Here is a 21,873-nt window from a genome sequence, read left to right as displayed (position 1 = left end):
TACTACTTTTATCCATTTTGCAGACACCTTTATCCAATTGTTAGTGCCATGCTCATACTGTGCCCTAAAAATTACTGATAGAAAATCTATTAAGAAACTGAGCCCTCTGAAAATCATTTGCACACTAATAAACATGAATAAACATGAACTGATTATACAAACTCTTTTGTGGTAACATTACCAGAAGGAATTTCATCGAGTGTTCATTCATTTCACATACTAAGCTATGTGAAATATGAAACATATCTGCTCTGATTGTAACTTTTGGGCATGCAATTCCAGTTAGTAAAGGTCATGAAATATCTCATAGATTTAAGTGATTATTTCACCAACAGGCTCACCGATTCAGTAATCAATTAATGATGACATTTTATTTAATTCTGAATCACATCATCCAGATAATAGAGCACCCATGAAGCAACAACTGAGATAAACAGTAGAAAAACAAACAGAGTATAAAGGAAATCAAACTCGGATGTAACTTTGACCTACTGTTGTAAGATAGATGTATCAGAAAGGTTACAAGTTTTGACCTCATCTACTTCCCATGTGTTTGACCATGTGGGAAAGTTGATGTAGTGGTAGAAGCCTGTGATGGTGATAATGATAAAGACAATGATGATAAAAAAAAACTATTCTAAGTGTGTTTTGCATGTGAGCATATGTGAGTGAGCGATTTAGGTAAATTTAGCACTGATGACTCACAGGGCGGATGTAACGCCCACCTCCATCTGCAGGGGTCCCCCTGTCCCATTTGAGAGCCCATCTCAACTATTATTATATGTTTGTGTGTGTGTGTGTGTGCATGAAAGAAAGAATATCCAAAATTAACATAAGAAAATAAAGCACAACCTATGGTGCTGCAGCGAAACACTTCAGTTAAACACCCCCCACTCCACACCTTCCGCTCTTCACTCTTTACAGTTCTTTCTGTAAGTGCTCTCTGTGTGATTCAACACTTACTAATAGCACTATAGCATAGTTCCTCCAGTTAGATTTGTAATATTTAAGGATTTGCAATAATTTTGCTGTGGTACCGTGAATATGCATATATGTTAAAATAATCAAGCACCACAGTGTTTCATTTCTGTGGCTAATATTTCAGCAATCAAACAGAACATAAAAAGAACTAGAGATTCATGAACAATTTAGAAAAAACATCAGCAGAACAGGTTAGCAAATCAGTATGAATAATTTGACCAGTTAAAGAAATAAGCTGAATCAATTAAACAGTAATTTCGCTTTAAAGTCTGTGTGAACCTGAAGTTGCTGCCGACTTTATATCAGCGTAGTGATGTATTTCCATCTGAAACGGAATATTGAATAGAGGGCATGGTTTTATGTTTGAGCTCCTCCTCTCTCTGTTTCTCACTCATAGCAATCTAACGGTTGGAGTTGGAGGGGTGTGTTTAAGGATATTCTGCCCAAGCCGTCAAACTGACGTCATCATAAAAGGAATATCATTCCAGAGCAGAAATAAATGTTCAGTTTTTGATGAAAGATTACGAAGACAAACTATTTATTTAAGTGGATTAACTTGCACGGATAATTGGTTTACATCAAACCTTGAAATGTCCACTAGTAAGTAAATAAAGTCCATTTTGATTTAATGCGGGCTTAAACAATTCAGTGAGTGATTCACTTTATATGTTATTTAGATATTTGAGATCATATTTATATAATCTCTCTCTCTCTCTGTCTCTCTTTCTCTCTCTCTTTCTCTCTATATATATAAATAGATGTACAGTATAGAAGTGAATTTAAACATATTTATATGACATATATATATTTAAAGGGGGGGGTGAAATGCTATTTCATGCATACTGAGTTTTTTACACTGTTAAAGAGTTGGATTCCCATGCTAAACATGGACAAAATTTCAAAAATTAAGTTGTATGTTTGAAGGAGTATTTTTGTTCCAAAAATACTCCTTCAGGTTTGTCACAAGTTTCGGAAAGTTTTTTTCGAGTATGGGTCTGTGTGACGTTAGATGGAGCGGAATTTCCTTATATGGGTCCTAAGGGCACTTCTGCCGGAAGAGCGCGCGCTCCCGTATAGCAGAGCACTGAGAGCACAGACATTCCGTCCCCTTGGAATTATAAGGTTCTATCTGCGTTCTGAGTAGTTTTGAGATATTGAGCTTTAAAGTTTTTGTGTTCCATGGACTTCTGTAGATAGAACCTTTTTGTTTTTTCAATAAAAAATCCCAAAATGTACACAACTTAAAATAAAACATGACATAATGTAAATAAATTGTCACAGAATAAGAATATGTGAATAACTCAATTTTGACAAAAATGTCAGATAGAACCTTATAATTCCAAGGGGACAATTCACTGATCAGAGCGAGAGACCGAAATGTCACAAAAGAAGTGTGTTTTTGGTTGCGAGGGCAAGACAACCCTGCACAGATTACCAAAAAGGCCGTTTTAGGGCCGTTTCATAGTCAACGCATCTGTACGCATACGCTTCCCCGAGGCTACGCATCGTTACGCTTTGGCCGCCATTATGCGTCGGTGCGTAGCCAAATGTGTCGTCCTAGTTTTTGATACGCGACGCGCAGATGAACGCAATACTATGCGCTGTCGGTGGGGGTGACATTGCAAGTATTGTATATTAATTCCAGTATATTGTGTTTACAGAAGAAGAAGGTTTGAATACAATGGCGGGCGAAGAGGAAAAATTATGCGAACTTATACGTATTCATCCACATTTATACGATAGTTCATCAGCAACAGAATACACTCCTCTTCAGTTGCCATTGTGATCTGAATGTCACGCGACCCGACTCTACTAATATCACCCGACTCTATCTGTATCTGTATTGCATACACGCATTGCCCGTGACGCTTGCGTCCACTGTTTAGACTATGAAAGGGAGCGTGTTGCTCGCGTTGCTCGCGTTTCTCGCGTTGACTATGTAACGGCCCTTACAGAGCATCAACGGAGTTGTGCAAGTGTTTTTGTTTGTTCCCTGCATTTTGAAGATTGTTTTACAAACAAGGCCCAGTTTGACGCCGGATTTGCATATCGTTTATTTCTTAAGGATAATGCAGTCCCAACGAAAAAGGGTCATGATCGTGTGTTGGAACCGCAGGCGGTGAGTAAAACTGCTTCAAATTCAAATTGCGTAAGAACATCAAGTAAACAACATGCGAGGTTGGCATCAAACTGCACTTTCCACATGTACACCTTAAAAAAAAAAAAAAAAAAAGACGACATAAAGTGGAACTTAGTCATTTTCCAAAAATGCTAAGCAAATATATACAGTTTCAATACATACCACATAGAGACTTCCTGCTGTAGTCGTTGCTGCTGCTTTTGTTCAATTTCAGCCTCGGGATCTGATTCTGGATCATAAATATACGGCTGAATCTGACTGTTAGCCATGGTTTGTTTTGGATGATGTTTTTTTCCTCACGGTAATGTCACAGCTTCCAGCTCTCAACGCAAAAGCTTACTCGCGCTTGTGATTCTTTAGCTCTGCCCACACGTCGCGCCTCCAGCCGCTCGTGTTTTTCCGGGAAAAGACGGTACAGACTATCTTTCTCTTAAAAATATAATAAACCTAAAGACTTTTTGGAGTTGATGAAGGATGCAGTACTACTCTATAGGTACTCAAGATTAACAGGATATTGAGTGAAAACGAGCATTTCACCCCCCCTTTAAAGAAAATGAGAAACCACAAGTTGCATTAATTTGATCAAAATACAAATATTTAAAATGTTACTTATTCCTGTAATGGCAAAGGTGTATTTTCAGCAATGTCTGGTGATCCTTCAGAAATCATTCTAGATGCTGATTTTGTGCTCCAGAAACATTTCTTAATGTTGAAAACCCATATTGCATATTATTTTTGGATACAGTGATAATTCTTTTACGAATAGAATGTTCAGCAAGAAAGTCCTTGCTGAATAAAAGTATTAATTTCTTTAAAGAAATACAGTATTACTCACCCCAAACCTTTGAATGGTAGTGTACAGTATATAATGATCTAATTCACAGTAAACTATTCAGCATGAAGTGACAAAAGAGTGCACCGTAAATATCTTGCTGCTCACTTAAGAATTTGTTGATTCTAATGGGAGCAATACTATTTTATTTAGCATTTTGACCCCTAAGTGAGTTGCTGTTTTAAAATCTAAACATGGTGGAGAGATGGCACAGAGTAAATTTCCACCCTTTTTTGGTGGACATATAAGAAATGGATACAGGCCACTGGTTCTTGTGCCAAAGCCCTCACAGGGGTAGGTAAAGGGGTAGAGTGTGCCCTCCTCAGTTCCTGTGTCTCTGATCACTACATGAAGAAAAGGCTTTTAGAAATCCACTGTCAGAGTAAGTAGAGGGGATGGACTCTCAAAACCCATCTTTGATGTGTAGTCCACCTGTGCACACACAGCTGTTTAGTAGAGGAGGAACATGATGTTGAGCTCTGTACGGATCAACACCTGTGTCTTCTGATTTATGGGACACAACGGTTTGAAGGGCCAAGAGAATCCTGGGGTATAAATATAGACACAGGGAAGTGAGCCAAAATATAGATGAATTAAACACACACACACACAGAAGGTCATGCAAGAATCTGAATTATAAACTAGAGTAGAGAGCATTCTCTTGAGAAGGGGGTCAAGGTGTTGAGTGGCTCTGGAAGCACTGATCCCTCAGATGTTTAGAAGCTGAATGAATCTTAGTCACTCTTCTGCATCCATTTGGCTAATTAGCCTGAGGCTATAGCTGCTCACACACTATGTGATCTTCATCTAGAGATGCAGGAGAGGTCAGAATGGGTGGTATGACTGGGAATCATTTGCATTCGACTCAAGTGTGTGTCTGACAGCCAGAGTATAGAGGGACGCTTATTGAAAAAGTCACATAAAGGAACTGCTCGCCCGAAAATAAAAACTGTCACGACTTATTAACCATCACGTTGTTTCCAAAAAAAATGTTAAGCACTGGGGACTGATGCTTACAAACTTTTAAAAGGATGCAAAAGCACCATAAAAGTGATCTAACTGACTCATGTGCAAATTTATACAATAGCTTTGTGTGACAAACAGACCAATATTTTCAGTTAATGACAGAAAACATAAATGGCTCCAAGTCAAACCAAAATTGTGTTCCACAGAGGAAAGTCATTCAGGTTTGGAAAAACATGAAAGTGGGTGAATCAATTTTCATTATTAGGGGAACTTTTTTTTTTTTTTTTTCTGGCTCCGTTCTTTTTCATAAACTGCACTCCTGAATCTGCATGATAGTGTCCCTCTTCTCCCTGATGCAAGCTTCCAATCTAAAGACACAAAACAGAGCCCTTCCCAAACAACTGTACCACATTACAAAGAGAGAGTGAGGAAGATGAGAAGATAAATGAAAGAAACATTTTAAAAGTGTGTGTGAGAGAGCCAAAAAAAGCCAGAAGCAGACGCGTTCTTACGTTCATGTGCTGTGAATGACAGCTATTTGTAGTAGATAATATCCCCAGGCAGGCTAAAACCCAGAAGTAAATTAAACAAACAGCAAAATGACATGTTTATGTCCCTTTCAGCAGCAATATCTATCTGAATACCCTACAAAGGCAACTGTATTCCACACTGAAGATAAGATATAGATTGAAATGGCAAACAGAGAATGAATGTGTTTGAGCTCGCGACTTTAAAATGATCTTCCAAGCATGTATTCATTTTATGGTATATATTCACAGAATCCCGTCTCATCTCACTCACTCACAATAACACGCTAGCTTACACACATACACACAACCTGATCAGATAATAAAAGCAGCCATTGGGCCATATGGCGTCTGCCACTATTCACTGCATCTTTCTTAACGTGGTGGTGAATGGGAGAACAAAAATAACTGCATACGTCAATCACACGCTCATTTTCCTAATAGTTGATGGCGTCATTGGTGAACAACAGACTGTCTGTTTATTAAAGCAACATTATGAAGTGAGCTATCTTGAGATGGTGGGAAGAGGAGGGCACTGGGGAGAGGTCTGTCACGGTGTACGTGATAGATCCAGTGCCGCAGTCCAGCACACCTGTTTATGTGAGTGGGGGGGCCGAGAGAGGGATGGGGTTTGCTGGAGCTCGGAAGAGTCTGTCTAGCGTTTGATGTGATGCATTCATCAGGCCAGGACTGAGCCAGATCAAATCTCCAAAACTCTTAAAGACTGGATCATTGCATCAACATGCACCCAAAAATGAAATGAAAAACCAAAGTTCTGTCATCATTGATTCACCGTCATGTTGTTTCCTATGACTTTTCTGTGGAACACAATATAAGAGATTCAGTGGGTCTAAAACAAAGTTGGACCCTAATTGTATAGACAAAATATTTAGCGAAATAAAGAATGCCATAGAGTCTTGGAAAGACATGGGAGTGTGTAAATGATGACAATTTTCATGTTTAAAATATTCCTTAAGAATGTCTGATATTTTATTCAAAGTCTATAGATTGGATTTTGTGTTAAATATTTATGAGAAACCTGTAGTTGATGTTTTTTTATTCATTACTATTTCATCTTTCGCCTTCCCTTTATACCCATAATTCTACTTTTCCATTGAATAAGGGTGATTAATAGATATATAGATATATATACACAACTCAACAATGGGGGTGATATATTGACATCAGAAGACCCATCCCCCCTCACCCTGTGGCCCACCACACCAAACCTCATCTTTCTTCTTAATATGTTCTTTTCCAGTGGCTATCATGGTCTTTAATAAATGGCTTTAATTTAAAGAAGAGACCTTGAAGTGTGTGTGTGTGTGTGCAGTTCACTTTCTTTATACTCTTTTTCTCTCTTTATGGTGCTCTGTTGAGGAATGCACTTTCATCATCATTCAGATATCTTACACATACATAAAATAAAACGCACGTCGCTCCACACTAACTGTACAGTATAAAATACTGCTGCTACTGTGTTTGCACAATGACATTGTAGGACTTAAAACTATACACAATAGCAAACTCCATTTCATTGCCTTGTACCTTACATGTGCAATGACAATAAAGTTGAATCTGATCTAATCTAATACAGATAAATCCAATTCAATGCTTTATCAGACTCTAAACACCATGAAATATACAGTACTGCTGTGCAAAAGTCTTAGGCCACTAGTATTTTCACCAACAAAAAATGGTCAATTATTTCTATGTATTGCTGTAGAGTGTGAGTAGGAAATATCAGTTTACATTTCCAAACATTATTTTTGCCATTAATTGTAATAATCCAGTGAGATTTTTGTTTGTACAAGGAGTCTGCCAACAGCCAGTGCTCCACACAGAGATCGGACCTCACCATCATCAGTCTGTCTGGAATAACATTAAGAAACCGAACAAACAGAGACAGACTAAATCCAGAAGAACTGTGGCAATGTCTCCAAAACGCTGCAAAGCTACAGTACTGTCCAAAGTTTTAGGCACTTGTGTAAAAATGCTTTAGAGTGACGATGCCGTCAAAATAATGCCATAAATAGATTTTAGAAATTAACTTCTATTAACTTAACTAAATTAAATCAACATTTGGTTTGACCACACTATGCATTAAAAATTTTTTGTCCTAGGTACATTTGTGCATTGTTTTTCAGGTAGCTTTGCAGATAGGTTTCTTGAAGTGTTTTGGAGACATTGCCACAGTTCTGGATTTAGTCTGTCTCTGTTTGTTCTGTTTCTTCATGTTATTCCAGAAAGACTGGATGATGGTGAGATCAAATCTCTGTGTGGAGCATTGGCTGCTGACAGACTCCTTGTGGAAACAAAAATCTCACTGGATTATCACAATTAATGGCAAAAAAATTTTTTTGAAATGTAAACTGATATTTACTACTGACACACTACTGACACACTCAAGATAACTGACTTAAAACCAATAAAAATACTAGCGGTCTAAGACTTTTGCAAAGTACTGTATATATAAAATACATAGCATAACTGGTTAAAAATGCACAATGTATTGTTTTATGGGCAGGTGATGATACAGGAATAACTAGACTTAGTTTCATGGACTATGGTTGTAGCAACATGATTTGTCTTAGCACAACATTTCTTATAGATACCCCATTAAATATAACCACAGACATAAAATAACATTCCACTGGAGAGAAATATACCCTAGATTTTCAGCTGTTTCTCACAGAGAGCAATGGGATTACATGAAGCAGTAAACTCCAGTCCTGAAGGCCAAGTGCTCTACTGACTTTAGACCAATCCCTGTTAAACACACCTGTACATATTTTTCAAGAAATTCTGAACACTTTAAGTAATGTGTGTTTGGAAGTTAAATTCAGCAGGACACTGGACCTCCGGGACAGGAGTTGAAGAGCCCTATAATATCAAACATATCCCACATTTCTCATCTAGAGGGAGTTTCAAACTAAAGACAGATTTGTCAAGATAAAGTTTTTTTTAATCAATCAAATGATTTAATCAATGCAATCCACATTCATTCAAAGATGCTGTATGTCGACAACAGTGTCAGCTGTAACTCAATCTTAAAGAGAAACATCTGAAACTTACATGAAACATAACTGAGAATGCCAAAAATTTTCCTGAGCTGTAACAGAGCAACCTATTACACAAGCAAGAAATAACAATTCTTCTGGGGCATGTATTTGTAAGTGACTTTGGTAAGAAAGAATGTAAATGTATATTGTCACGGGAGGCGCACAAGACAGACACAGTGGGCGTGGCGTCAGGCCTCGGAGAGGGTTTTATTAACACAAATCAAATAAAACAAGGGGATAAAAGTGGCCAAAGGGGAAAGTGTCCAAAATAACAGGGAATCTGGTGTCCTCGTTGTGCTGCAGGGTTCGTGTGGGTTGGGCAGTGTTAATCGAGGAAGGGTCCAGGTAAGGGGCGGAGTCCGGTGGCCGCACGCGCTCCCCTCTTCGGTCCGGGGCGCGAGGGGCGGCGGCTTCCTCTAGCGGCCGCATCACTCTCGTTGGCCGCGGCGCTGGCAGGGGATGGACGGCCCGGCTTCCTGGCCCGTCGGCCGTGTAAACGGGTGCGGTTCTCTTCCGGATCGTGGGTCCGGCAGCTCACGTCTCTTGTGGCGCGGGAGTCCCTCAATGCACCCTTCCTGGACCCACGAGGACACCAGTGTGCATGCACAGGGAAGAGACCGGTCTCTCGAGGAGAGGCGCGTTGGGCTTTTAAACAGCGGCGGTGATGAGGCTCCATTCCCTTCAGGTGTGCCCCATCACACGCCGCCAGCCCTGACTCGTCCAGCGCCCCTCCTCTCACACACCCACTCCAGTCGGGAGCCTGGTGAAGGGCGGCGATTTAGGACGGGGTGCCGGTGACAATCAGGGAGGAGGCAGCTGACTCGTCACATTCCCCCTCCCAAGCGACATCCCCGTCATCAGGGCGCCGCCCACACGGGAGTGCTACCATCCTCAACCAGGCTCCAAACGGTCGGAGTGGGCAGGGATTCCTCTCCGGGCGGTCCTCTCTCTCGCAGCGCACCGGAACAGGGACAGAGAAACCGGGTTTTAGTGACAGCCTCAACCAACCACAGGGTAAAATGACAATAACAGAAAAGTCACTTACCCTTTTTGTGGCTGGGAGGCTGTCCCCAGTTTTCCTCCGTCCCAGTCCGGGTTCTCAGGAACGTTTGCAAGCGAGAGGGAGTGACGTCACCAGATGTTTCCCAACTGCGCTGTCCAGGCTCCACCTTGCCCGCATTCTCCACCAGTGTCACGGGAGGAGCACAAGACAGACACAGTGGGCGTGGCGTCAGGCCTCAGAGAGGCTTTTATTAACAGAAAATCAAATAAAACAAGGGGATAAAAGTGGCCAAAGGGGAAGAGTGTCCAAAATAAACAGGGAATCTGGTGTCCTCGTCGTGCTGCAGGGTTCGTGTGGGTTGGGCAGTGTTAATCGAGGAAGGGTCCAGGTAAGGGGCGGAGTCCGGTGGCCGCACGCGCTCCCCTCTTCGGTCCGGGGCGCAAGGGGCGGCGGCTTCCTCTAGCGGCCGCATCACTCTCGTTGGCCGCGGCGCTGGCAGGGGATGGACGGCCCGGCATCCTGGCCCGTCGGCCGTGTAAACGGGTGCGGTTCTCTTCCGGATCGTGGGTCCGGCAGCTCACGTCTCTTGTGGCGCGGGAGTCCCTCAACGCACCCTTCCTGGACCCACGAGGACACCAGTGTGCATGCACAGGGAAGAGACCGGTCTCTCGAGGAGAGGCGCGTTGGGCTTTTAAACAGCGGCGGTGATGAGGCTCCATTCCCTTCAGGTGTGCCCCATCACACGCCGCCAGCCCTGACTCGTCCAGCGCCCCTCCTCTCACACACCCACTCCAGTCGGGAGCCTGGTGAAGGGCGGCGATTTAGGACGGGGTGCCGGTGACAACCAGGGAGGAGGCAGCTGACTCGTCACAATATGCATACGCAAATAAAACACTGCAATATCGTCATCCATAATAATGTTGTATAATAGGAATTCTAAATTAAACTTGACCTTGTTTGATTTTATTGCAGACTCTTTGTCAAACTCTGACATATATCAAATTCACTTTACAAATGCCTGTATAAGTGAATGCAATGCGTGGCCTTCAGAGGTGGCAGTATTTTATCTGTGTTGGGGTGACAGGGAGTTTTAATTGACAAGGCTGAAGTGTTTCAGCCCCACTGGAGCACAAACAATAACCACAATAAAGACAGAGTGAGCCATAAAGAAAGGCCTTGTTTTCTTTGATCATTCTATTCCCTGGGTGTGTTGGCAACACTGAAATAATGCAATAACTTAGATCACACAAACGCAAAGACGCACACACCTGTGTCTGTATCGTTGAATGACACATGGAAAAATATTCATGTCTCCCTTAATAAAAAAGAAGGGGAAAAAAGAGACAGACATGCTGAGGACCTTGAAATATCCGCCTAAATGTGGACATTTAGGCCTCAGCGTACATTACCATGCCCATCTTATGCAGATGAAGCTCAAACTGAAATTTTTTTTCCGAAATACAGACGTGTATCGAGGGCACGGTGGACAAGGTCAGAGCTCTTTTCACATTGTGTGTGTGAGTGGGTTGTGTGTGGGTGTGTGTTATTCTACTGGTCTGGGTGCGAAAAAAAGGCCTGACTATACAAAACTGTAGGCACTCCAAGGACATATAAAGAAAACCTTTTATACAAATTTTCCATTGACATTTTTGTTTGATTTCAGATTCTCTGATGCACAAAAATGAGAGGAAAGTTTGATGAGGCAAGATCTGAACAAATTAAGTAGCGTTACAGTGTACAACACATACCTGTAGCTGCAGATTTTATGCAGTGCGAGCTACAAGGTTTCTGAAAACTTTAAGAAGTCAAGAAGGCGATGTTAAACTTTTAAGTGATTGCTCATAGGCATTAACAGTGGACAAGTGCAATATACTGTATAGTCATATATAGTGCTATACATAAGTTGCTTTTTCTATACATAAGTAGATTTTTCACTATTTACAATATGATCTGCATATTTATGGGTTTAAATAACAGATTCTTGTTATAAAAGACAATAAAAACAACTTTGTCCATCAAAACCACTCATTTCCTGGTAAAAAAAAGTATTTTCCTAAGCGATGCTTATTGTTTTCCTCAGTGATTGTGCTATTCTTAAAGAATTGTAAATGCCTTGGCATTCAAGGTTGGATGAAACATTTTATACCGACAACATTTGTTCCAAGGCTTGAACACAAATGCAGTGAATGTGAACAAAAATAATTAAGAGATCAGATTCTATGTTGGGTCAAAATCTCCCACAAAAGCATACAACACAAAAGAGACGCCTCTTCCTTCAAGTCACATTTCACACTTTAATAACAACTTCCTTTCCTTCCTGAAGATTTCCCACTTTTCGTCCCTTAAAAAAGCTTCCCACACTTTTCAAACACACCTCACTTTAAATGTCAGCCAGCATTACTTCTATCAAGTCCACCCAAACCTAACAAAAACCCACACACTCTCCTTCTAAGGGGCCGGGCTGCTTCTCTTTTTCCAATTTGACCCCATTACTTCACGCTTTTCTTCAGGTTGGATGCCAAACTAACGCTTACTACGCGATAACAACAGCGTTTCCTGCATCTGACAACAGAGGAGCCTCAAACACACAGAAAAAGCCAAGGGAACAACAGACAGATCCGCATCATTAATATTTTACTAATATGACAGTAGAGCGTGATGTGAAGGCATCACTTTTAATGAGAACAGACAAAAGCATGTGTACAGAACAAAGAGTCGTGGATGACGGAGACAGAGGTTTTAGCTTGAGGTACGTGTGCCAGTGCGAATGTGTGTGTAGGGTGATGATACAGAAATATAAAGAAGGCCAAAGCTGACATAGTAGGGTCATATGTAAGATCACAGACCCTCAGGGGTGAATTCAGTAGAACAGCTGTGCCACTTTTAATGTGTTTTTTAATGCAATTCCAAGGTAAAATTGTGGGATAATAAAAAAAAAAATAATAATATAAAATAAATGTAACTAAATTATTTTTAAAGGCAGCATATAACTTAACTTAAAATAACTATATATTAAACAAAATAAACTGGACGTGGTCATTTATTACAGTTATTTTTTATAAAACACTACAGACAAAACTCTGGAAATGGGTGGAAATTGTAGGATGATTAAAAAAAATTAAAGTAAATGAATATTTAAATTAAAATTAATTCATATTAAAAAAAGAAATTATAAAAAAACTGAAACATTCTTTTTTTAAGGCAGCATAAATGCCGTACAATACTTGGCTTGACTATATATAAAACAACATAAAATGGTAATATGTGGGTAATAGACAGTAAAATGTTAATATACAGTATTACATGTGTTTTTATAAAATACTGCAGACAAAACTCATAAAATGTACCTTTAGCTGCACTTTATCATATAATCAACAAGTCAGTTACTAAGCTGATTGAATTCTTCCAGTTAATAAACTGTACAAGTGACAAAAAAAAAGGGACATAAAAGTGTAATTCATTTAAAAAGAACCAGCTCAGAAGTGTTATTCATCCTGGTTGTAATGTATGTACTTAATTCAATAAAAATAATTAATAAGAGTCATTTGTGCAGGAATCGGCTCTCACTGCTTGCAAAATATATGTTTGACTCACTAAAAAGAACCAACTCATAAGATTCATTTGTACAAATTAGTTGCAACTGATTCACTAAAAATAATGGACACATTAAACTGCTTCGTTTGATAACAGGACTACTCTGGTTGCATCAGAACAGATAAGCATTTATGCTACAAATGCAGTGTGATCATATGCATTCTTGACAGCTTTCAAATGTGACTGAAGTAGAAAACATTTCAGATACTGTTTAGTGTCGTCTCACTTTAAATTCATTGCCCCAAATAGATGTTAGTATCAAAAAGTGGACCTCACACTTCACACACTTCACACACCTCTGCTGCCCCCAAATCACCTTTGTGTTCTTTCTGTGCCTGTGTTTGTGTGTGTGAGATGTGTAGACTAGGCTAGTACAGAGCACACTTGAGGAGCAACACAATGCACAAATTAGACTCCATATCTCTCCTAAATGTCAGTGTAGAGCGTGGCACGGGCTGGCTTATCCATGACTCCACTGGGGCCGTGTGTAGACAGGGCTTGCCTGATTCAGTGGCCTCTCCAGTCTAACACCACCAGCAGCCTAATTAGGCCAACAACATGAGGCTGTCTCTGTGTCCCAGCCTGTAGCTCTCGCTCTCTCAGCGAATGCTTATCAGGTGGGCTCTGTCCAAACTAAATGACAAAACATGCTCCTTTAGTTAGTGAGTAGAAATGTGCTCACCCTTGAAAACTCTCCTTTACACACACACACACACACAACTTTATACACACACCCTGACACACAAGGCACAACCACTATAAAATGTGAAAATGTCTAGTTGTTAACTACATCTACTTGATCTGGGATAGTTTACCTCTATCCCTCTTAAAATTTTTGAATTCTTCATCATTTACTAAACCTCACATTTTCCAAACCTGTAATACTTTCTTCTGTAGAACAGAAATCATTAAGAGAAAAACCCTGTTTTGCATTTAATTTGAAATGAATGGGGTCTAAAGCTTAAACCATCCAAACAGCACCATAAAAGTGCTCAATACTGTATATACATACACTATTATAGTATAATACTCTTTATAATTCAAGTCTACTGAAGCCAAACCATATGATAGGATTTGTGAGGAAAACACTGAAATTGAAGTCGTTATTAATATTTCAGACAGTATCTAGTAGTGTTATCAGTAGTGTTGTCTTCTTTTAAATGGATTGCCAAAAACTGATGTCTGCTCAAGGTTTCTATGCCGTGATCCTGTTTATTTAATAAAGATTCATTATTATTTTTAGTTAAATATCCGGCAACCCCACTTAGAATGATTTGTCCCAAATACAAATCTTTGTCAAACAGGTTTTTAAATGACATGAGGGTGAGTAAATGATGGCAGAATGTTAATTTCTGAATTAACTATCCCTTTAAAATGTACCTTTTTTCTTATATAACCATCTAAATTCAGTAATATTACATACTACAACAAGCTTATTTAAGCTTCACTTTTGAGGTTATTTGTATCTCCTCTTGCTGAAGTTTCCAGCCTGCATGGATACATTCAGACTCAAAGAAGGGAAAGATCACACACACACACACACACACACACACACACCCAAGCAAGCACCTCATTCAGTGGTGACAGTGGTAAAACATTAAGGAGTTACACTTGCATTTGTAGAATGTGCCCATCAGTTAATGGGTCACCTGTGATACATCTTCATCTGGGAGCAGTGGGCTGTGTGGAGAAAAAAATCCCCCTAGGACTGGAGATATAGGAGGCCTGTCACACAGCCAGGGTCACAACATACTGCAAAATAAAGAGGAAAATACCCCTAATCCATCAGAGCACCTTTTTCATGTTAGACAGAGACAAAGAGGGAGGGAGTGGAGAGAGAGAGGGGGGGGGGGGGTGGGGGGGAGACATAGTGATAGAAAAGGGAAAGGAGAAATAGCCATATCACTGATGCCTTCTTTAAAAATATTAAAAAATATAACGTAAAAACAAACCTCAAGGGACAGTGAAGCAAGTTTAGTATGTTAAATACCTAAAACTAAAACATACATCTAATTAAGCTAACGATTGTTTTAAAACTTCCCTTTTATGAAAAGAAAAAAAAGAGTAATGTGTGAAGGTTTTATTTTTTGTTGAGGTCACATTTGCTGTTTTTACCCACAAATTAATTATTTTAATAAAAACCAAACACGTTTGTGCATAAGACGATATATTCTTACATAAAAACCCTACATATAACAAACACCACAAATACAGAAATTATTTTAATGAGCTACAGCATGTGTAAACATGGGCAATGTATTTTCTAGTAATAGATATCAGGTCAGTATATTCAATAACACAAAACAAACCAAATTCCTACTTATCAAGTGAGATATTTTACACATATGATTTATTGTGAGATATATTTGTATTCTCATTTACAGATAACAGAGGAGTACACAGAAGCAGACGCAGCTCAGAAAACCTTAATAGCACCGAGCGGCACATGATCCCTAGAATGAAGAACGTGAATGACTCCATTAACAGAGGAACATCTGCACGCACCAATAAAATGAAGGGATGAGGAGGAGGGGGTCTGCTGTATTGTTGTGCTCCACAGCTCAGACAAGGAAGGCTGGCAGAATGTCTATTTCACAGAGAACAGAAACCTGCCCTGTATTGACATAAAGGAGACTGGAGAGTTTCCCAGCAAATTGAAATTCAATTCTAATCTGGCTCTGAATTATTTGCTTTGCGCTGTATTGTAAGAGAACAGGCAGCTTCTGGGGTTTGGCTGAGGGGTGGGAAACGATGCCAAAGCATGTGCTCAGCTCAACACATTTCACATGATATCTGTAAAGCCAGAATAATGCTAATATCACATACATTCTATCAAAAATACCCAAAGTACTGCATAAAAAGACAGCTTACTTGCACATGTGAAATTATTATATTTAATATTAAATATACTTCGTAATAAGTTCCAATGTTAAGCTAACATTTAAGATTGATGTGGAAATTGGTAGACAGGTTGGACTTGCTGTCTGTAATAGAGAGGCTTAACCATGAGTCTTGATTTAAGCTTATAATTCCACAGTGAGAAAAGTGAAAGCTGGGATGGTGCTCTGGTAACCTAAATGTAAAAATCGGGAAAATATGAATTTCTAATTAAATATCCAAAACCATCATAGTATTAATATTTATTAACCAGTAACTGGATAATATTAAACTAATACAATATTAAAATAAGCCAATTAAAATTCTACAAGTGCATTTAGACACAACAACATAATAATGCATGATATGTAAAAATGATATCATTTTGACAATAAAAAGATTACATTTAAAAGTTTATTAAATTTGTGTTTTAATTATTAACTGTAAGTAAGTGTCAGATAATGGCCAAGATAATTTAAAGGTAAAATAGAGAAAATTAGACTTAAAAAATCATCATATCATTCGTATTTATTAATAACCAATAACTGGACAATATAGAAAATGCTATAATATTAAAATTAGCTATTTCAAGTGCTACAAGTAGATTTAGGCATTACAACATTATAATTTATGTAAAATGGGTATTCATTTTGAGATTTGTTAAAGATTACATTAACATTGTGACATGATTAACTGTAAGTGAGTGTTAGGTGACAGCAAAGGTAATCTATGAAAATATAAATGCACATGGTAAATATCTAAAATCATCATTTCATCAAATATTTTTCAATAACTGATAATAACTGGATAGTATTAAAATATTATTACTATATTAAAACCAATCATTAAAAATGCAAGTGTATTTAGGTATCCCATCCTTATAATGTACATGTAAAATCGCTATTTTGAGATTAAAAAAGCAATCTACATGTAAATATTGGGAAAATAAGACTGCACAATTATATATCCAATATCAGCTCCAATATCCAATTCCTACTAATATGCAAAAAAAAATTCTTATAACTAATATGGTACAACATCTGGAAGTCTTTGAAACAAAATTGGGTTAAATGACGATATAATTGTTCAATATAGTTTATATCAATATTAATGACCCTATTAATCATGCATGTTGAATGAACTGATCACACAGTTGATCATCTGGTTAAGGTTACACGAACACATATGTTGGCTGTGCAAGCACAGACAGTGACCTTTGGCTTCTGTTTGACCCTACACCCTGACAAGTCATGCTTAATCGGCATCGTAATGTCAGAGAGCTTTCCGCTGTGCAGACAGACCACCGAACACAGTGACTCTGCACAAGCCCCTATCCACCCTCGTACTCTAACGACCACCTCCGTTCACCCCGATTCTGCACCGTGGCTCCATCAGATACTGTTCAGCCGTGACCAAGCAGCTCGTCAAAAGCGAGCCCTCCTCCCCCTTCGTCCGCAGCCCAACCAAGGGTGACAGGGCGGCTGACATATGTTGGTTTAGCCTCTCTCTCCTGGAGTGACATTTTGCCCAAGAGGCTGAGATAAAACAGATCAGCTCCAGTGGGCCGCAGCAAAGCTCCACTATCACACTCTGTTGTGGTGATGGAGGCCTGGCATTTCGGCCGCATTGATCAATGACACAGCAAGTAAAACAAAAAAGGATAAAAATGCATTGTGATATTTTGGCAGGTTAGAAAGAGATGAGGGGAAGAAAAGGAGGTGAAGAGAGATGAGGCGGCGGTAGAAGATGAGAGGAAAGGAGGCAGGGGTGGGGATGCGCACTGTCTCTTTTCTATTTAAAGAGAGAAATGTAAAGGTGGCAGACAGATCGAGACTGACGTTGAACGGTGGGAAGACAAAAGCAGAGTGGATGGAGGGTAGGATAGACTCATCTCTATCTTTTTCTCTCCATGGACGATGGCCACTATGATTGACAACCTAATTCTGGGGGAGCGTGGTGACACCTTTAATAACATGAAACCGTGTCTGTGTGGAAGTGTGGTCTCAGACTCCAGCCTTTACCTGTTAGCTGGATTATTACACCGTCAGCTTGGGGAATTCAGAGTCCTGTCTCAACACACTCCACTCATGCTCTAGCTGTCCATCTCTTCACAGAAGTTTGCTGTAGCTATGGTGAATGCGGTGATAATAGAGAGCAATTTGTAAATGTTTTAAAAATGTCTGTCCTTTTCTGTCCAAATCAGGTTTTGGCACAATTTAGTTGGAATTCGATTTGAAATGGCAAGATCCCAAAGCCAGGTCTGACATTGAAACAGAAGAATTGTAATTTTGAATTGTAATGACAGGAAGAGGAATTTACTAAATTGCAACTGCTAAAAAAAAAAAAAAAAAAATACATTCAACATAGTCACACAACTAAAGATTTTCATTAGTCCAACACACAAAAATGAACTTACTTCATTGAGAGTTTCATGTCATTTGACTCCAATTTGGCATAATTTAAAGAATTTTGGGAAAAAAGTGCTTTTACAACATGAAATAAAATAAATATAATATGAAATTAAATTAAAAATATATAATTTGAAACAGAATTATATTATACCTGTTAAAAAGTCCCATTGCAAATTGTCCTAAAAAAACTGTATATATATATATATTATAACTATATATATATATTATATAACTACAATATTCAATTGTATATTTCACACAATCACACATGCGATATACAATTAATGCAATGCAACTTTGCATTAAATAAATATTTTCTTGAAATGCATTCATAATGAAATTACACATGATGACAATTAAATGTATTATTAAAAGAAACACAGCAATTACATGTATAACATTTGATATGAATTGTTCTTTATTTGCCATTCTATTGGCCACCTCAATTCAAATTCAGTTCACATTTAGGAATTCAATTAGAATTCAAAAGGTATTCTTCTCATCTGAATGGCACACACAACCCTGGTCCAAATGATTGATTTGGTGTCTCTGAACTCTGTACTGGCTTCTTAAAACTTTTACTAAATTCTCTCATATGCTTCCACGATCTAGGTGATCTGGAGGTCGGATGAGAGATAATTAGCTAGGGAGATGAAGATGAGCCTGAAACTCATAACATGACTCATTACACAGATATAGCAGCCAAACGACAACAATGCTGCCAAATATCCTAAAGTTTAGCTGTCCAAACACAGACCTAAGGTGTTACTCCAGAGCATTGCTTAAGGTCACGGCTAGGCAGGCATTTCCTCCAGGATCGGGCTGAATCAGCAGGAGGAGAGAGGTGAGTCTCAGCTGCTCAGCGTCGCTCAGGTCAGACTGCCTTGGACATACACACACCTGATGCACTGAGTCATTAGTCCATTAAAATGCTTAGAAAGCTGTGATTCACACATACCACACTCTCGCAGTCAGATATGCACCCAAGAAATAAAAACATATCCAGGACCTTATGACTTCGGTCACATAAATCAGTTCAGCGCATACTCCATTAAATTTCAAGCGTTCAGAGAGGAACTCCTAGATACTTCAAGAAAGAGCGTATAACAAGGAAATAAAGATCAAATCATAATTGAAAAATATCAGACAGTGAACCGTTGAAATTGCACATAAATACACAGTGTGCACATGCAGCACAGTTCCATTAGACCCAAATTAATAACAAGCAGAACATGAAAAGTTAGACCAACATGAGACAGCAAATTCATTATAAAAGCAACACCAATAATTTTGTGCTGAAAACTAAAGCATGGCATCAAGAAATCAACTCTGTTATAAAGAATAGGCTATACATTTAAGATACAACATGCACCTACAGTACAGTATGTCAGAAAGAAACTTTTATAGAGCAGGAAGGAGAAAGGGCAAATGTCAGATAGCAGATGTGTGTCTAGTGTGTATATATCTCAGCGGAGCCCTGGCTCTCTGATTCAAACAGTTTGAGGTTTCCTCATTAATCTCCTCTGGAGAGAAAACGAGCAGCATTAATCTCTGGCCCAGTGGGAGTCTACACACTACTGCCCACACAACTGACCTCAGAACAGCCCACACTGACCAACAGTCCATTCTATGCCAGCAAAGACCCAGTCCATCAGTTTAGTTCATGTCCCGACAGTCACTCAGAACTGATTCAGAGTAGAATATATGCATTAATTTGCCAAAAATCAGCTGTTGCCAAGCTCATTTACGGCATATTCTACCTCATTTCAGAGCATTTCAGAGCCAACGACAGTGCAGCTACTGATGGATAATTAAAGGAATAGTTCATCTGAAGTTTGACCTTACTCACCATTGTGTTATTCCAAACCTGATTACTATTTCTTCATGCATTACTGAAGAATTGCCATGAAGCTCTCCGTAAAAGGTTTAAAAAATGACATAAAAAAGCAAAAACAACTAAACATTATAAAAGAGGTCCATTCAACTTGTGCTCTATTTTCCGAATCTTTTGAACACATGTGACAGGTTTGTATGATGATTCAGTATGTGATTATGCTCACTTTATTTTAAACCTGCAAAATACAGGCCACAGTACCTATCACTTTTCAGGTTTGTGTGAGGAAATAAAATTAAGGCTTTATTCAATGAAAATGTTCTCCTCCGATGAGCTGACACTTTGAGAACCACTACATTCAGATTACTAAATTGTGTTGCTGAATTTATGAATTGTATTAGTGTAAGAATTGTTGTTTTGAGACTGTTCCTTTAACAAATTGTACACGTTTTCCTTTAACAAATTTGTTAGAAAGATTCATGCAGGAATTGTAGTTCAACTTACTGACTTATTTCCCAAGTTTCCAGCTCTTTAGGGGAAGGTTTACAGGGAATACAGGCTTAAGTTTTTATCTGTTCATCACACAATGCAATCCTTTAGATTTAGAAAACTTGAAATAGGACAAGACACATGGGCTACTTTTATGGTGCTTATCATTGTTTTAACAGATGTGGTCCCTGTGAACTGTCCAACATGAAGTAAAATATATATATATATATTTATAAGTATATAAATATAAGTATAAGTATATTTTTCTTTTCTTCAACAGAAGATTTGGAACGGAATGGGGATGTGGTCATTTTTGGGTTAACTTTCTTTTAAAAGACATAAAAGTATTTTTAATAAGCAAGGCAATCTTAAAGCCGACGGTCAAAGCATCCGAAGGAATCCACATACCAAAGAGTCCACATACCAATACATTCCACTGACATTGACATCCGGATGTATCTGAGTCAAGGAATGGAAAGTGCAAAGGCTAAAGATTGTGATTTAGTTTGAAAGGATGCATTCGCAGTACATGACGATATATAGATACAGACACCTTTTCATCCACTCACTTATATATCCACTCATACACAACAACAACCATGAATTCTGTAGACAGAGAAGAGATCGCGACCCCCCCCCCATTCGGCTCACCACCCCCTCTCTTTCTCCCCAAGACAAAACAAGCATTTCTGTTCAAACTCTCACCAAGCAGTAGAAGCAAGATGAATTTGCTTCCTCTCACCACATTTACAAAAATGCCCTTGAAACGGGTGGAAAAGTACAAGAAAACATTACTGAAATACTGAAAGAGGTGGAGTGATCTGAGCAATGCTACCATAGCAACTCAGTCTCACCTTGAACCACGGGAAGTGGAGGTAAACACGAAGAGCGATGAATTAAAATCGAAAAATTAAAGTCTTTTGTGTTACATGATTCCGTGTTCCTGGAAGCGTCAGTGTGCGATTTGGAAGGAAGGATGGTGTGTGCGCTCTCACTTTATTTTAAAGCTGTAAAACACAGCCCAAAGTTTACCCCTCACTTTATCTCTAATCTTCACAAATCTGTCTCTCTCACGTCACACTCATATTCCTCTTACACAAGTAATCATAATTGACATTTGATAGTGTGAACATTTCATAGAATCAAAAGGTTTGTTT

Source organism: Carassius auratus, chromosome 18 (genome assembly GCF_003368295.1).
Source record: "Carassius auratus strain Wakin chromosome 18, ASM336829v1, whole genome shotgun sequence".
Lineage (NCBI taxonomy): Eukaryota > Metazoa > Chordata > Actinopteri > Cypriniformes > Cyprinidae > Carassius > Carassius auratus.
The sequence above is the reverse complement of the archived record's forward strand: the minus strand, read 5'-3'. Positions refer to the sequence as shown.